This window comes from Macaca nemestrina, chromosome 6 (genome assembly GCF_043159975.1).
Source record: "Macaca nemestrina isolate mMacNem1 chromosome 6, mMacNem.hap1, whole genome shotgun sequence".
NCBI lineage: Eukaryota > Metazoa > Chordata > Mammalia > Primates > Cercopithecidae > Macaca > Macaca nemestrina.
This window is the reverse complement of record NC_092130.1, coordinates 118,530,503-118,546,491: the sequence shown is the minus strand read 5'-3', so window position 1 is coordinate 118,546,491 and position 15,989 is coordinate 118,530,503. Positions and strand designations below refer to the sequence as shown.

Sequence of the window (15,989 nt, the reverse complement as noted above, 5' to 3'; positions counted from 1 at the left end):
TTTTTTCTTAATCCAATTTTTCAAAGATTTTTATCCTACATGTTTGTGATGGTTAATTTTAGGTGTCAAGTTGACTGGATTAAGGGATGCCCAGATAGCTAGTAAGGCATTATTTCTGGGTGTGTCTGCGAGGGTGTTTCTGGAAGAGATTGTCATTTGAATCAGTGGACTGAATAAGGAAGATCACCTTCACCCAATATGAGGATGGGCAGGCATTATTCAATTGGTTGAGGGCAAATATAGAACAAAAGGGCAGAGGAAAAAATGAATTCACTCTCTCTTCTGAAGCTAGGATATCCCGGGCTTCTGTTCTTGGACATCAGAACTCCAGATTCTCTGGCCTTTGGACTTAGTGACTTGTATCAAGCAGCCCCCAGGTTCTCAGACCTTTGGCCTAAAACCAAGAGTTACATCATTGCTTCTCACAGGTTCTTAAGCCTTCAGACTGGGACTAAACCACCTGCTTCCCTAGTTCTCCAGCTTGTAGATGGTCTATCATGGGACTTCTCAGCCTCCGTAATCATATGAGCCCATTCTCATAATAAATTGCCTCTTATATCTGTATCTATTTCTCTCCTATTTGTTCTGTTTCTCTGAAGAACCCTGGCTAATACAATCTTTTTTAAGATATGCTATAGTTTTGGCCAGGGATGGTGGCTCACACCTGTAGTCCTAGCGCATTGAGAGGCTGAGGCAGGAGGGTTGCTTGAGCCCAAGAATTCGAGATCAGCCTTGGTAACATAATGAGATTCCCATCTCTACAATACATAAATAAATAAAATAAATTTAAAAAGATACGTTACAGTTTTAACTTTACCATTTAGGTCTATGATCTATTTGAATTATTAATAGCTTTTATGCCTAGTATTAGTTAAGGGTCAAGTTTCATTTTTTCCATATAAACATACAGTTGTTCCAGCAGTGTTTGTTGAAAAACTTTCACCATTAAAATAACTTGGTGCTATTGGCAAAAACAATATATATATTTTATTATCATATTTTTAATTTTATATTATATGCATCTATTTGGGGAATCCTTATTTTGTTTCATGGCTCTATATGTCTGTCCATACAATTCCACATTGTCTTGATGACTATAGATTTATAATAAACCTTGAGATCAAGTGGCATAAACCCTTCAACTTTGTTCTTTTTCTAAATTATTTTGGCTTTTTAACATCTTCGTTATTTCCATATGAATTTTAGGTGAATCAGCTCATCAGTTTCTATAAAATGCTTTTGGATATTTTGATTCAGACTGTGCTGAATCTATAGATCCTTCTTTGTTCTGATCTTCCTGGGGAAACATTCCATCTTTAACATTGTGGTAGTTTTGAAATGCATGCATAATTTCTCTAATACTCCTCCCTCAAAAAGTGGAGCCTAATTCCCCTCTTCTTGAATGCAGGCTGTAGTTAGTAACTTGCTTCTTAATGAATATACTCTAGTGGAAATGATCGTATATGACTTCCAAAGACTAGGTGATAAAAGGCACTGTGGCTTCCTCCTTGTTTTTTCTTTCTTTTGGATCACTTATTCTGGGGGAAGCCATGTGCCAAGCCATGAGGACCCTCAAGAAACGTTATGAAAAGATCCATATGGTAAGGATAAGAGGCTTCCTACAAATAACAATTAAGGAACTGAGGCCTTCTTCCAACAGCTATGTGAATGAGCAATCTCGGAAGTAACTCTTCCAGTCCCACTCATGCCTTCAGATGACTGTGGCCCTAGCTGACATTTTGATTGCAACCTCTTAAGAGAACTTCAGCCAGACTCACCCAGTTAAGTGGCTCTCAAATTCCTAATTCCCAGAAATTGTGAGATGATGAGTGCTTATTGTTTAAGCTGCTAAATTTTGGGGTAATGTGTTACATAGCAATTGATAACCAATGCAACTATTAAGTATCATATCTCCTGAAGAAGCCCTTGTCATATTAAGAATACTCCCTTCTGTTACTAGTTTTCTGAGAGTATTCATCATTAATGAGTGCTGAATTTTGTCAAGTACCTCTTCTAACTATATTGAGATGATCATATCCTTTTTCACATGTATTCTGGTCATATAGTGAATCATAATTATTGATTTTCAATGTTAAACCAAGCTTTCATTCCTGGGGTAAACTTTATCCTTGTGATATATCCACACAATGAGATAATATTGAGTAATAAAAAGGAAAAAAACTGATACATGCAACAACATGGATGAATTTCAAACACAGTCTGGTTCCATTTATATTAAATTCTTGAAATGACAAAACTAATCTAGTAACAAAAGTATATTAGTGACTGCCTGGGCCCAGACAATAGGTAGGGATTGACAGCAAAAGGTAGAAGAAAAGGGTAATAGATATGTTTTATATCTTGATTATGGTGGTAGTTACACAAATGCATAACTCATTAATCAGTACCCTTAAAACAAGGGCACTTAAATGTAAATGAATTACATTTAGCAAGAGAATTCATGTTTTGAGGCCAGGTGTGATGACTCATGCCTGTAATTCCAACACTTTGGGAGGCCAAGGTAGGTGGATCACTTGAAGTTAGGAGTTTGAGACCAGTCTGGCCAACATAGTGAAACCCCATCTCTACTAAAAATAGAAAACTTAGCCAGGCATAGTAATGGGTGCCTGTAATCCCAGCTACTTGTAATCCCACCCAGTAGTGGGTGCCTGTAATCTCTGGCTGACGCCAGAGAATCGCTTGGGCCTGGGAAGAGGAGCTTACAGTGAGCCGAGATTGTGTCACTGCACTCTGGGCGACAGAGCAAGACTCCATGTCAAAAAAAAAAAAAGAATTTATGTTTTGAGGCCAGATGTGGTGGCTCATGCCTGTAATCCCAGCACTTTGGGAGGCTGAGGTGGGTGGATCACTTGAGGTTAAGTGTTTGAGACCAGCCTGGTCAACATAACGAAACTCTGTTTCTACTAAAAATCCAAAAATAACCGGGCATGGTGGCACACACCTGCAATCCCAACTACTCGGGAGGCTGAGGCAGGAGAATTACTTGAACCCAGGAGGCACAGGTTGCAGTGAGCTGCGATCATGCCACTGCACTCCAGTGTGGGCAACAGAGACAGACCCTGTCTAAAAATAAAAATAAAAAGAATTTATGCTTTGAAAGTTTATACTTAAACTCTGTAAAACTAAATATTGAAAATTAGTCGTCTAGTAATGTCTGTTGAAATAAAAATGCTAAAACAATAGGTCTAGGGTATCTTTAAATAGTTATCTGAGTTCCAACTAAAGCTAGCAATTTGGTTAATGACCACAGTAAGGGGAAAAACACTGGCCTAGTTAATGGATTTAATCTATTCCCAAGTTTAAATGATTGTTAAGTAAAGGCTCTGCCATGCATATAATCATTACTTAGGAAAACATCCTCACTGAGCCTGCTTTCCTGGGGTGAAATTCAAATACACTTGAGAAATCCAAACTCAAGTCAATTTTCCAAAGGAATAAACCTCTACTTAAATGATCCCAGCCTCCCCAGCCTCAAAATGGAGGGTTAAAAAGAAACATAATCCATAACTTTTCTGGTATTTTTTTTCCTCTGCGATGACAGCATTTCTTCTTCAACCATGATAATCTTCAAATCTGTCTCACCCTGAACTAGGACCCTGCAGCCTGAAACACATAGAAATGGTACAACTGCCAACAGTTGTTACTAAATAAACCAGCCATAAAAATGATGTCGTTGATAACAGAAGCAATTAACATTATCAACTGTAAATTACTGTCAGTAAAAACAGAGATTTATTCGTTATTACCATGCCCAATGCTGACCCTTCTTTCTCTTATTTTTGCATTTGCAGAAAATGAAAAGATTTAAGGAAATGAAAGCTTATCTCTAAATTGGTAATTGCCGTGGTTGTGCTGTCATTCTTATCGCTGTCAGGTTGGAATTCCAGAATTGCTGCTGTCCCTAGGTCAGACCGTCCTGGATTCCTCAGCTTGTCATTCTAGCAACTAGAGCAGAAGAAAAAGAAAAGGGCTCTATTAATCAGAGTTCTCCATAAAAATAGAACCAAGAGGAGATACATAGATAGATAGATAATAGAGATAAAGATGAGATTTATTATGGGAATTGGCTTATGCAATTATGGAGGTCAAGAAGTACCATGACCTGCTGTCTGGGAGCTGGAGATACAGAAAAACCAGTGATGCAACTCAGTCCAAGTACAAAGACCTGAGAACCAGGAGCTACAATGTTTGCAGGCAGTAGAAGATAGATGTTCCAGCTGCAGAAGAGAGAGAGAATTCACCCTTTCTCTGCCTTTTTGTTCCATTTGGCCCTCAGTGTATTGGATGATGACTGTCCATGTTGGAAAAGGTGAGCCTTTACTCAGTCTACAGACTCAAATGCCAGTCTCTTCTGGAAACTCCTTATAGACACACCCAAAAATAATGTTTTACCTCCTAACTGGGCATCCCTTCTGTCAAGCTGATATATAAAATTAACTACCACAAGGGCTAAGGTAGCTGTCAGCTACATTCAGCTTTCCCCTTTTTCTATTCTTTTATTTTGGGGGTAGAATCTGAGAACCCCATTATCTGCAACCCCTATTTTCTAGTGGAGGAAGCCAAGGGCTAATTCTGCTAGTGTGGTGAAAGATGCCTTTCACAGGGAATCCCAAAGAGCGCTGAAGCCAAGGAAGATGCCAAGTGCGTGCAGGTCGGCTGAGGTCAGCGAGTTCAGGAGGAGCTGGGAGCTAATGGCAAAAACTGAAGGATCCTAATCAAAAGGACAGATGATAGCAAGAGTAGGTGAAGATATGGAATAATTGGAACCCTGATGCACTGCTGGTGGGAATGCAAAATGATCCAGCTGCTTTGGAAAACAGTCTGATAGTTTCTCAAAAGGTTAAAAGTAGAGTTAGTATACAACCCGGCAATTCCACTCCTAGCTATACACCCAAGAGAAATGAAAACATATGTCTACACAAAAACATATATACAAATTTCATAGCAGCATTATTCATAGTCACCAAAAAGTGGTAACAACCCAAATGTCCATCAACTAAAGAATGGATGAACAAAATACGGATCTGTGACTCACACTTGTAATCCCAACACTTTGGAAAGGAGGATTGCTTGAATACAGGAGTTTGTGACCAGCCTTGGCAATATAGTGAGACCCCGTTTCTTAAAAAAAAAGATTAAAAAATTAGCTAAGTGTGGTGGCACACACCTGTGGTCCCAGCTATTAAAGAGGCTGAGGTGGGAGTATTGCTTGAGTCTGGGAGGTTGAGAGGTTGAGGCTACTGGGAGCCATGATCACATCACTACACTCCAGCCTGGGTAACAGTGAGACCTTGTCTTTAAGAAAGAGAAAAAGATACATCGCTACAATGGAATATTCGACCCTAAAAAGAACACATATTACAAGATAGATAAATCTTAAAAACATTAGGCTACATGAAAGAAGCCTGTCACAAAGAACCACTTATTGTATGATTCCATTTCTATGAAATGTCCAGAATAGGCAAATCTATAGAAACAAAAAGTAGATTAGTGATTGCCTGGTGCTGGGAGTGGGGGAGGCATGAAGGGACTAGAGGTTGATGGATAAGGAGTACAGTGTTTCTTTTGAGGGTGATGAAAATATTCTGAAATTGTGGCTACACAATTATAGGAAAAGCTATTGAATCGCACACTTTAAATGTGTGAATTGTATGGCATGTGAATTATATTTCAATAAAGCCATTACAAAAACAAACAATAGAACTAGGGGACCAGGGCAGGAATGGAGAACCCAGACATTAGCTGGAAGGCAGAAGTTGAGAGAGAGAGCAGGCGGGCAGGCAGCTTGAGGCAGTTCCTAGGTCAGACCCTCCTGACCTAGGTATAAATATTCACTTATTTATACATCCTTATGTAGGGCATGGATCTTTTCTTTGGGAATGATCCGCTCACTGTACTTCACACTTTGTCTCTTACTTAATTTAGATTAATAGTACATTGGTGACAATTTTCAGTTTGTGATTATTTTTTGTTTTGTGCTGCTGCTGTGGCTGGGTCTGCGCTGCTTCAAAGTGAGGCACTGATAGGGCCAGCTGAACTTAAACCACCAGGGAGAGCGTAGACACTTCTGTGCAAAAAGCTGCTGTTTTTACAACAGAAGACTGCTTTTATAGTTGCTGCTATTAAAGAATTCCAGAGAGGCTGCTTCTGTGTCATGACTATGGGGGAAGCATGAGGTGAGCACTATGTTGATTTGTTTATTTAGACCCTCAGAGTCATTAGATTGAGTTACTCAGGCTCAGTTCAAGTCCTTTTTTTGTATATTCCTTTATTTAGTCCTTTTTACCCCCATATTCCACCTTAGCAACCATTCTAATGAGCACAGTGGGAGTCTTTCTGTTTACATGTGTAGGCTTGAATATTGAGTGTTACCATTTTGTATGCATGTAGATGTATCTCACATTTTGGAAATATTATTATATTGCATATCCCATTCTGTTTCTTCCTTTTTCACTCTATACTTTGTTTTAAAGACCCATCTGTGCTGTTAGGTATACATCTACTTCTTTGCTTCTAACTGCTCACTGGTGGTGTCTACTGCACATTACCTATCCACAGTCTCTGTGATTGGCACACATGTTGCCTTCCTGTCCCTGTTACTCCAAATAACATGTGGAACCCATGAGACTATGCCTCATAGACCTCCAACTGCAGGAGTGTAATTAACCTAAGGCTCAGCTCTGAGCTCTGAAAGCTAGCTCTGGGTTTTACCTGAGGCCATGCTTCCTGTGGACTGCTCCTAGCCAGTGACTGAGCACAGCAGGGTGACTAAGACAGGCTCATTCCTGGGAGACAGGGACTCTTCCCATGGCTGATTAGGGCTTGAGGACTTCCTGGTGGATTTGGAGAACCTTCCACCAGGTTCTTAGGATGCTTCCACCAACCTTCCTTCCCTCTCCTTCATTTGCGGTCAGATTTCATTGCGGTATGAGTTCTCCTATCCCTCCCTATTTTCTCTCACAGGTATTCCCTCTAAGAAAATTTTTTGTATGTTTAATTGGTTTAATCTGCTTATTGCCATCTGTTTCTTAGACGACCCATGCTGACCCTAATGCTATACCAAACATCCTTGTACATATCCCCTAAGGAGGATGTATAAAGGTTTCTTGGAGTTGTACACCTAGGAGGGAAATTGCTGGGTCATAGGGTGGGGCCAGGTTGCCCCTGGAGTGGCTGCTCACACCTGGATTCTCACCAGCAGTGCATGGGTTCCTGCATCTTTGCATCTGTGCCTATTCATGGCATTATGCTGCTAACCTATGCCCGCCTAAGAGCCATAGAGTGGTATCTCTTTGTTGTTTCAAATTCCTTTTCTTTGATTACTAAAATTATTAATCACTTCTTATACATATTAGTCTTTAGGGATTCTTTTTCTGTCAAAGGAATTGCCTACTATGCACTTGAGTCATTTTTGTGTTTGCATTCCTTTCTTTTTCGTTTCAGTTTTAGGAATTCTTTGTATATTCTAGATACAAGAGCCACAGTAGCTACCACATGGCCAAACTGAGAAAACAGGATGTGGGGGAATATCTTCAATTCTTCTTTTTCAACTTTGTATGATCTCTGGTTGTTTTTAGACGTTGCAGTCATCTCCTAATTTGCCATCTAATAACTTTGTTCATGATGGCTTTGAACAGCCATTTTTAATTTTAGCGTGATCAAGAGCATCATTGCGGAGTTGGGGGAGGGGGTTGTCTGTGCATCACATTGTAGTCCAGAGCTTGAACCACAGCCAGGCACACAGACTTCACTCCTGGCCTACCCTGTCCTAGATGTTACCTAGTTAAGTCACTTCTCTGTTTTTTTTCACTTTGACTTTCCCCATCCCTAACTATTAGAATGACCTGACAAATGTTACTAAAACAAACACTATAAATAATATTGAGTCTTTTAATGATGACTATCCCAAGTATTACTTCTTGATATAGGTGATTTTCATGGCGTAGGACAAAGTGACCTTAAATCCTTGTAAAGATGCCCTGACAGCTCCAGCCTACTTATCATTTTCAAATTCAACCAGAGCAATACCATGCTTCGCAGGTACCAAACGTACTTTCTTGAAACCAGGGAACCGATTAAATAGCACAGATAACATCATCTCATGAGTCTCTGCTGGTAAATTAACTTAAAAATAAAACAGAATTCAGAGGGTAGTAAGAACCTGAGGACTTGGTGTTGAATTTCCTTGGGTATCAGCTTAATTCAGTGTTTCCTGACCAGGCTTTCTGTTTGCAGTTGTTGCTGTCTGTTCCACAGTTTGGGCTTTTTTCTTTTCTTTTGTCAGCAAAAGTGCCACACATTTTAGAAATAATATCAGAATCTGTTTTTGCATACTGGATTTGCATTGGTTTGTCACACAATGGAAATCCTTGTAACTGTCTCAAGGCATTTGTGGATGAGCCCAGTGTCTCCCACTCATCTTCATGGTCTTTAGAGCCACAATATTTACCACATGGCCAAACTGAGAAAACAGGGCACATGGGAATGTCTTCAATCCTTCTTCTTTAATTTTGTCATTCATATTGTTGATATACATTAAGCGATTTGGTCTGATATCCATGTTTTGAATTCAATTGTTCAAATAGCCTGAGGCCTGCACCATTTCCAGTAAGCACCCAGCAAGTTCCCTGTCTTTCAACTTTTCATCTCAAAGACAAGGACAATACGAGAGAATCCTACTCATCTAAAGCAACTGGGAAGACAGGTAGTTGGCTGATAAAAATAATCATTAAATACCATACATATGTTAAACATTTTCTTTCAACTTAAAACATACAAAAATATTCACTTATTTATACATCCTTATGTAGGGCATAGATCTTTTCTTTGCGAATGATCCGCTCACTGTACTTCACACTTTGCCTCTTACTTAATTTAGATTAATAGTACATTGGTGACAATTTTCAGTTTGTGATTCTTTATTTTTTAATTTTTAATTTTTTTAGAGATGAAGTTGCTCAGGCTGGTTTTAAACTCCCAGGCTCAAGCGATCCTCCTGCTTCTGCCTCCCGAGTAGCTGGAACTACTACAATAGGCATTCACCACCATGTCTGTCCTGTTTGGTATTCATTAAAGTGTAACAAAGCTGCGTAGGATGGTGCATGCCTGTAGTTCCAGTTACTCAGGAGGCTGAGGTGGGAGGATTGCTTGAACCCAGGAGGTTGAGGCTGCAGTAAGCTATGATCATGTCACTGCACTCCAGCCTGGGTGACAGAGTGAGACCCTGTCTCTAAAAATAATGATAAAGTGTAACAAGACCTTACATCTTCTAGATTTTTATAATTTTTTCTGCCTTTTTACAGTTGCTCTTATTCAGATTTAATTGAACAGAAAGTTGTTTTAAATTATATCTTTCCAAAGCATTGCACTTAATTTTCTCAGGAACAACTCTTCACACGTATGTTTAATAAGTTTATGTACTCTTTAATTAAATTGTACAACTCTAAGAAGCACAATAGGCTCAAAGCGTTTGGGAACAAATACAATTCTCATAAGCATATGACTCAACATACTCAACTTGTGTTATGTTGAGCAGAAGCACCCAGGCAAACCAGAGCGCTTGGCTGCAAGTGGTCCACATGCCGTTGGAGTCGGTCGCTAGGGTTGTGGAGGAAATGGAGCGCCCTGGAGAATCTGGTGAAATGTTTAAGTAGGGCCTGCTAAGAGTTTCCATCATCAGTCTTTTGGCTGCTTGTGTCAAACTCTGTGCCTGGCACCTAGTAAATGCTCAGTAATTGTTAATCATTGTTAACACTAGACCAGTGATTCCTAACATTGGGTCATCTGTCCTTTCCTGTGCCCCCACACCTTGGGGACATTTGGCAATCCCTGGAGACATTTTTGGTTGTCACAACTGGAGAGGTGGAAGTAGTATCTAGTGGGTAGAGGCCTATTCTAAACATCCACCAGTACTCAGGACAGTCTCCTCATCAAAATGTCACTAGTGCGCAGGTGGAAAACCCTGCACTAGTCTAAGTGCTTCTGAACATGAACCTTATACGTGCCTATTCATAATTGCATCTCTTGCACCTAATTCATCTCATGGTTCGTAATAAAACCTCAATAAGTCTGTGTTGATGCATGCTGTGGCACATCCTCAGAGCAAGGCCTGGAACTTCAAAGGGATGCAAACAGAACCCTTCTCAGAAAATTGATCCAGACCACTGTGTGCCTAAGCCTGGCTCCCATGTGTTACAGCTGGTCAACTGCAATTGCCTGGATTCTGATCTGTTTATACTGTTCTTGCCTGTCATATTTACCCACTCAGAATTTTTTAATTCTTTTGGTAACTGATCTCTGGCTTGGTCCCTGAACTTTGCTCCCACCCTGCAATTCCCCTGGACCCACTGCTCTGCACAGCCTGGCCCTCCACCCATCCACTAGTGTTCAGCTCCTCACTTTCCTGCCTGGCACCCAAGGGCTTGCTTCAGTTTTTGCCCCTGGCACAGAGGCGATTAGACAAAGGGACAGCACGAGGGTTAAAGCTGGTTAGAGAGAGACCCCAAATGAAAAGAACAAAAGAAGCGTAGCCCAAAGAAGCAGAACTGGCTTCTCACCCTTGTTCTACTGTTTATCAGCAGTGTCTTAGGTAAAATCCCATACTTGTCTTTTCTTAACCTCTGTTTTCTCATCCATAAAATGAAAACAATAATGCTTTTCAACCTATTCCACAAACTGGTTTGTAATAAAATGATAATATAACGGTGATTTTCAGGAAGGTTTACAAATAAATAAATATCTTTGGTGATGAAGAAAAGTGTCGAAGAAAGCAACTTTATATATTTTTAACACTATTGTACTCTAACAGCCATATCTGACATTAGCATAATGCTTTAAGTTCATAAAAGGCTTTATCTTTTGATCTTCACAACCTTATAAGGCAGGTAGAGAAATGCTATTCCTATGTCCCAGATGGGAAAACTGCACCCCACAAAGGTCAGGGTTTTGCCTGGTTTAAATAGCTAGTACATTTTAGGGAGACAGGGACCACGACCCAACCCTGTGCTCTTTTCTCTATGATATCCTGCTACTAAGTAGGTCCTTTGAAGACACATAAAAATGATTTAAATAATAATACGGAATAATCACATTATAAGGAAGTTTGGCATAAAGGGGAGCTGCAGAGCATATGCTCTAAGGGTACTTTAACAGTCACGTTCTAGAAGGTAAAATTGGGAAATAGTAAAACTAGACAACATTTTGTCTTTTGCTTTTAAAAACATTTCACTTGGAGAGAATTTGCACCCTAGCCTGAGCGACAGAGCAAGACTCCGTTTCAAAAAAAAAAAAAAAGAGTGGAGATAGCGGAACAGGAAAAGTTCCCTTGTTCCACTCGCAGGGCGTGCGAACGGGGGTGTGGCTCACTTCTTCAGTGCTCCACTGCTCAAACCTCTAGGGAAGCAGACAGACGGGGAGTCTGTGGGGCTCCGATCTCACGGCAGTGTCTAGGGGGGTATGTTTACCGCTCCTGAAGCCCCAGTGGGCATGTGTTACAGGGTACACTTTTAGTTTTGCTGTCTATAGGTGGCTTGTGTTAACCAGCTCAATTAGACCCTCCATCTTGTCACAAGGACAGAGGGCTTTCTGTATCCTGGGTTCTTGCCTTGGTGTACGGGAAGAATTGGATCACACCTGGGCTTGGAGAATGGGTGCAAAGTTTTATTGAGTGGAAGTAGCTCTCTCAGCAGATGGGGGAACCGGAAGGGAGGTGGTTTTCCTCTGGAATCCAGCCGCTCAGCAGCCCGGGCTGTCCTCTGACTGTCCGGCCAAACTCCGAGTTGTTCTGCTGGTTGATGGCCTGCAGACCTCTGTCGGTCTGCTCTTCCACTAGGGTGCTCCCCTTGATGTCCTGACCTCCTCCTGCCGTCCAGCTGCTTGTGTCTTCTTCTGCTGATGTGTTGCTCTTGCCATCCAGCGCTTCTCTCTCTGCCTTGCTAGGGTCTCAGGTTTTTATTGGTCCAGGGTGGAGGTGTGGCGAGCCAGGGTGGTCTTGGAAAATTTAACATTTGGGTGCAAAGGCAGAAGTGCCTGTCCTCATCTATGTCCGTGGGGGTAAAGCCCGAGCCAGGGACCATGCCCTCCTCTACCCAGCACTTACCTTCCCTGGTTCTGTATCATTTAAAGGGACCATGCTCTTCCCTTCCCAGCTCTCCCGTATCAATAGTTGTGGGTCTGGTCCTTGGGAGCGAAACTGGCAAGGCAAAGGGAGGCTCCTGTTCTAATAGGATATGGGGACACCTTCCAGGTTAATGGGAATAGGCTCAAAGACCAAAACCCAGATGCAAGAAATGGGGCATGGGAAAGAAGACTGAGACTTCAGAAACAAAGTAGTCTTTGCTTAAGGATCTCTATGAGGGTCGGCTGTAGCTGAGCTGGAACTGAAAGACTGTTCTGTGGGAAGAGGAACATAAAGAACCAGGTTCCAGACAGGACAAAAAAGGCAGTGGACTAACAATGGTCAGTGTGTTGGTCAGTGTACTGTGGGATCCTTGAATGTTTCTGTGGCCCCAGCGTGATCACAGTGCCAGGCATGCTGTAATCCTCAGGCTCTGGAACATTCTCTTCCCATGTGCTGCTCCTGGAGTAGCCTCATAGGTGGTATCACAGAGTTACTATTAGAGAGGTAAAGAAAATTTGGAAAACTCTCTGGGTTGAGATTCTAAATATTTACAGTATTCTCAGCAACTGATCTTTAGTCAACTTCTTTTGCTCCCCGGTATCACCTGGCACCTGTCACCTACCCACAGAGGTCTTTCCAGGCAGCCAGCCCTGACCTCCTATGCTGGTGAAGTCTCCTTGAACACAGCCTATCAGGGACATCAAAGTGGGAGGGAGGACGGGAGGAAAAGAATATGGAAGAGAAGGAATCAGCTCTAATAGAGGTCTCAGTTGGAAAGACACAAATGTAGTTTAGACATTTGTCCCCACCCAAATCTCATGTTGAGTTGTAATCCCCAATGCTGGAAGTTGGGCCTGGTGAAAGGTGTTTGCATCATGGAGGTGGATCTCCCATGGCTTGCTGCTGCCTTCACGATGGTGAGTTCTTGGAAGATACAGTCATTTAAAAGTGTGTGGAACTCCCCTCCCAACACACTCTCTCTTTCTTGCTCCTGCTTGTGCCATGCAAAGTGCCTGCTCCTGCTTCACCTTTTGCCATGAATGAAAGTTCCCTGAGGCCTACCCAGAAGCAGATGCTGTTATGCTTCCTGTACAGCCTGCAAAACCATGAGCCAAATAAACCTCTTTTCTTATAAATCATCCAGTCTCAGATATTTCTTTATAGTAATGCAAGAACAATATAACACAGACACTGAAAATGAAGTGGCATAGAGAGAAAACACAGGAGGCTGTCCAATGCATTTTGTGCTAGGATTGAGTCACTGTTGTGTATAAATCTTTTCAGCATCAGTCTACAAAGGAATGAATAAGTAAATGAATGTCTGAACGAACAAATCAGTGAATGATCAAAGAATCAATGGACTGAAAGATGAATCAACAATGAGAATAGTAAAATGACAATGTACCATCATCAGTTCACAGGTATAATGAGTGTCTGCCTGTGTGTGCATGAAAGAGGAAGAGCCAAAGGATTGATGGGTGTAATAGGGATACAGAGTGTTACTCTGGCTCTTAGAGAGGAATTAGTGACAAACTAAGGAGGAGTCACAAGCCCCAAAGTGCCTCAGAAGCCCTCATTCCTAGAATGGCAACAGACTTGTGTAGCAGCTGCACCCTCACAGCTGACAGCTGTCATGTTTAACTCTCCCCTTCCCCGTCCAACCACAGGGTATGGAGTACGAAGGTCCCAAGTCAAAGGATGTTTCACTCAACCAGCCTTTCTCTGAGAAGCCTCAATGTTTACTCTCTGACACTACAAAAGGGTCACTTACAGAGTATATAACTAATGTATTAATGCAGATGAAATCCTGTGCCTCTGAAAGACTAGGGACCCAGAATTAGCTAAAATAATACTTCATATGCACTGTATGGTGGAGTTGCAAAACTGTGGCTATATAGAATTAGGTGACCTCCAGCTTGATTTCATCTAGCCAGTAGATACAGTCTGGCTCTGTGTCTCCACCCAGATCTCACTTTGAATTGTAATAATCCCAACGTGTCAAGGGTGGGACGAGGTGGAGGTAATTAGATCATGGGGATGGTTTCCCCCATGCTGTTCTCGTGGTAGTGAGTGACTCTTACAAGATTTGATGGTTTTATAAGCATCTGGCATTTCCCCTGCTTGCACTCATTCTCTCTCCTCTCGCCCTGTGAAGAGATGCCTTCCACCATGATTGTAAGTTTACTGAGGCTTCCCCAGCCATGTGGAACTGTGAATCAATTCAACCTCTTTTCTTTATAAGTTACCCAGTCTTGGGTAGTTCTTCATAGCAGCATCACAAGGGACTAATCCACCAATCTATGGGAGGAAAATGTTTCCCAATGCCCTGTTGTGACTGACCTCTTCTGAATGAATATCAAGTTCTCAAGTGATGGAGGGAAGCAAATACCAGGATCACATAGGGAGCTTTGTAGAATCTCATGCTCCAGGCATTCCAGTGCTAGAGTGGCTGGCATAAAATTATAAATTAATCGGTAAAAATAATTGTTTTCTACAAAGAGCAAAACACCAATTTTAGGACATTGGTCACACAATCTGATTGAAAGGAAAAAAAAAAAAACCATGCTAGAATCACACTGTTAGGGGTATGGGCCATGAATCTGTCCCATTGGGTTTCTGCCATCCCCATTCTGAAAAGCCCTACAGCCTACTAAGCCTTGTCTTACAATCCTAAGCTTACAAAGTATACTAGACGTGCATGGTTTATCATAGAGGTATCGTCTCCTTAGCAGGAGAAAAGGAACCAACATTGAGGGCCAGCTCAGTGCCAGGTGCTTCAAAGATTCTGAGAAAGATGTTCATTGATCAGGAAGGATTGAGGTGAGATTCTGTTTTGAAACATACAATCCCAATGATGAAGACTCTCAGGACCATTAGAACATCTTTTTATGCAGTAACAGCAAAGTGTCATGAACACAGCTACCAATTTTTAGGGGAAAAGCTGCCTGTTACTATTGTCAAGATCCAATAAATAATTCAACATGGAAACAGTGACATCGTTTTCATTGGGCAAAGTCCAAAATAAAAACCTTGCAGTTAAGTTCTTTTTAATACATCACACTCCTGGCTGGGCGCTGTGGCTCAAGCCTGTAATCCCAGCACTTTGGGAGGCCGAGACGGGCGGATCACGAGGTCAGGAGATAGAGACCATCCGGCTAACATGGTGAAACCCCGTCTCTGCTAAAAAATATAAAAAACTAGCCAGGCGAGGTGGCAGGCACCTGTAGTCCCAGCTACTTGGGAGGCTGAGGCAGGAGAATGGCGTAAACCCGGGAGGCGGAGCTTGCAGTGAGCTGCGATCCAGCCACTGCACTCCAGCCTGGGCGACTTGGTCTCAAAAAAAAAAAAAAAAAATCATCACACTCCAAAGATACATAAATAAATCGATTTGGCTTTCAGCTGTTAGAAAGTAGATTGCTGTTTTAAATGAACAAACAAATTACGTATTTTTCCTACCAAGAGTAATACTTTCTATGTGGCCACTGAGAGACCTCCTAGAGAAGATATTGATGAGGCATAATCATCTTCTCACACTTTATTTTGGTAGTTACACAACTGGAACTGATGTGGAGGGAGTGCAACTTTATCAAACAAATGACCCAGTCATTTTGTTACCCTTTTGATGGTACAAGCACTTTATGAAACTGGACCCCATGAAGTACTTAAATGACCTGTCTTCAGACTCTATCCCTCCATCCAAATGGTTTAAACTAAAATCATTACCATATAAAATATTTTGAAAATATTTATCTGTAATCCTGATAAAAAGTGTTTAGAGCAGCACGTTCTTAGCCACGGTATTTCCAAAAGTATCTCTTGCAGATGCCAATAAATCAGTTCATAACCTGTA

The 15,989-nt window shown here is 41.5% G+C and overlaps 1 pseudogene; it reads right to left on the bottom strand.

Moving 5' to 3' along the window:
- Positions 1 to 7,933: 7,933 nt before the first annotated feature.
- Positions 7,934 to 8,581, bottom strand: LOC112423192 (U2 small nuclear ribonucleoprotein B'' pseudogene; annotated as a pseudogene).
- Positions 8,582 to 15,989: the final 7,408 nt, after the last annotated feature.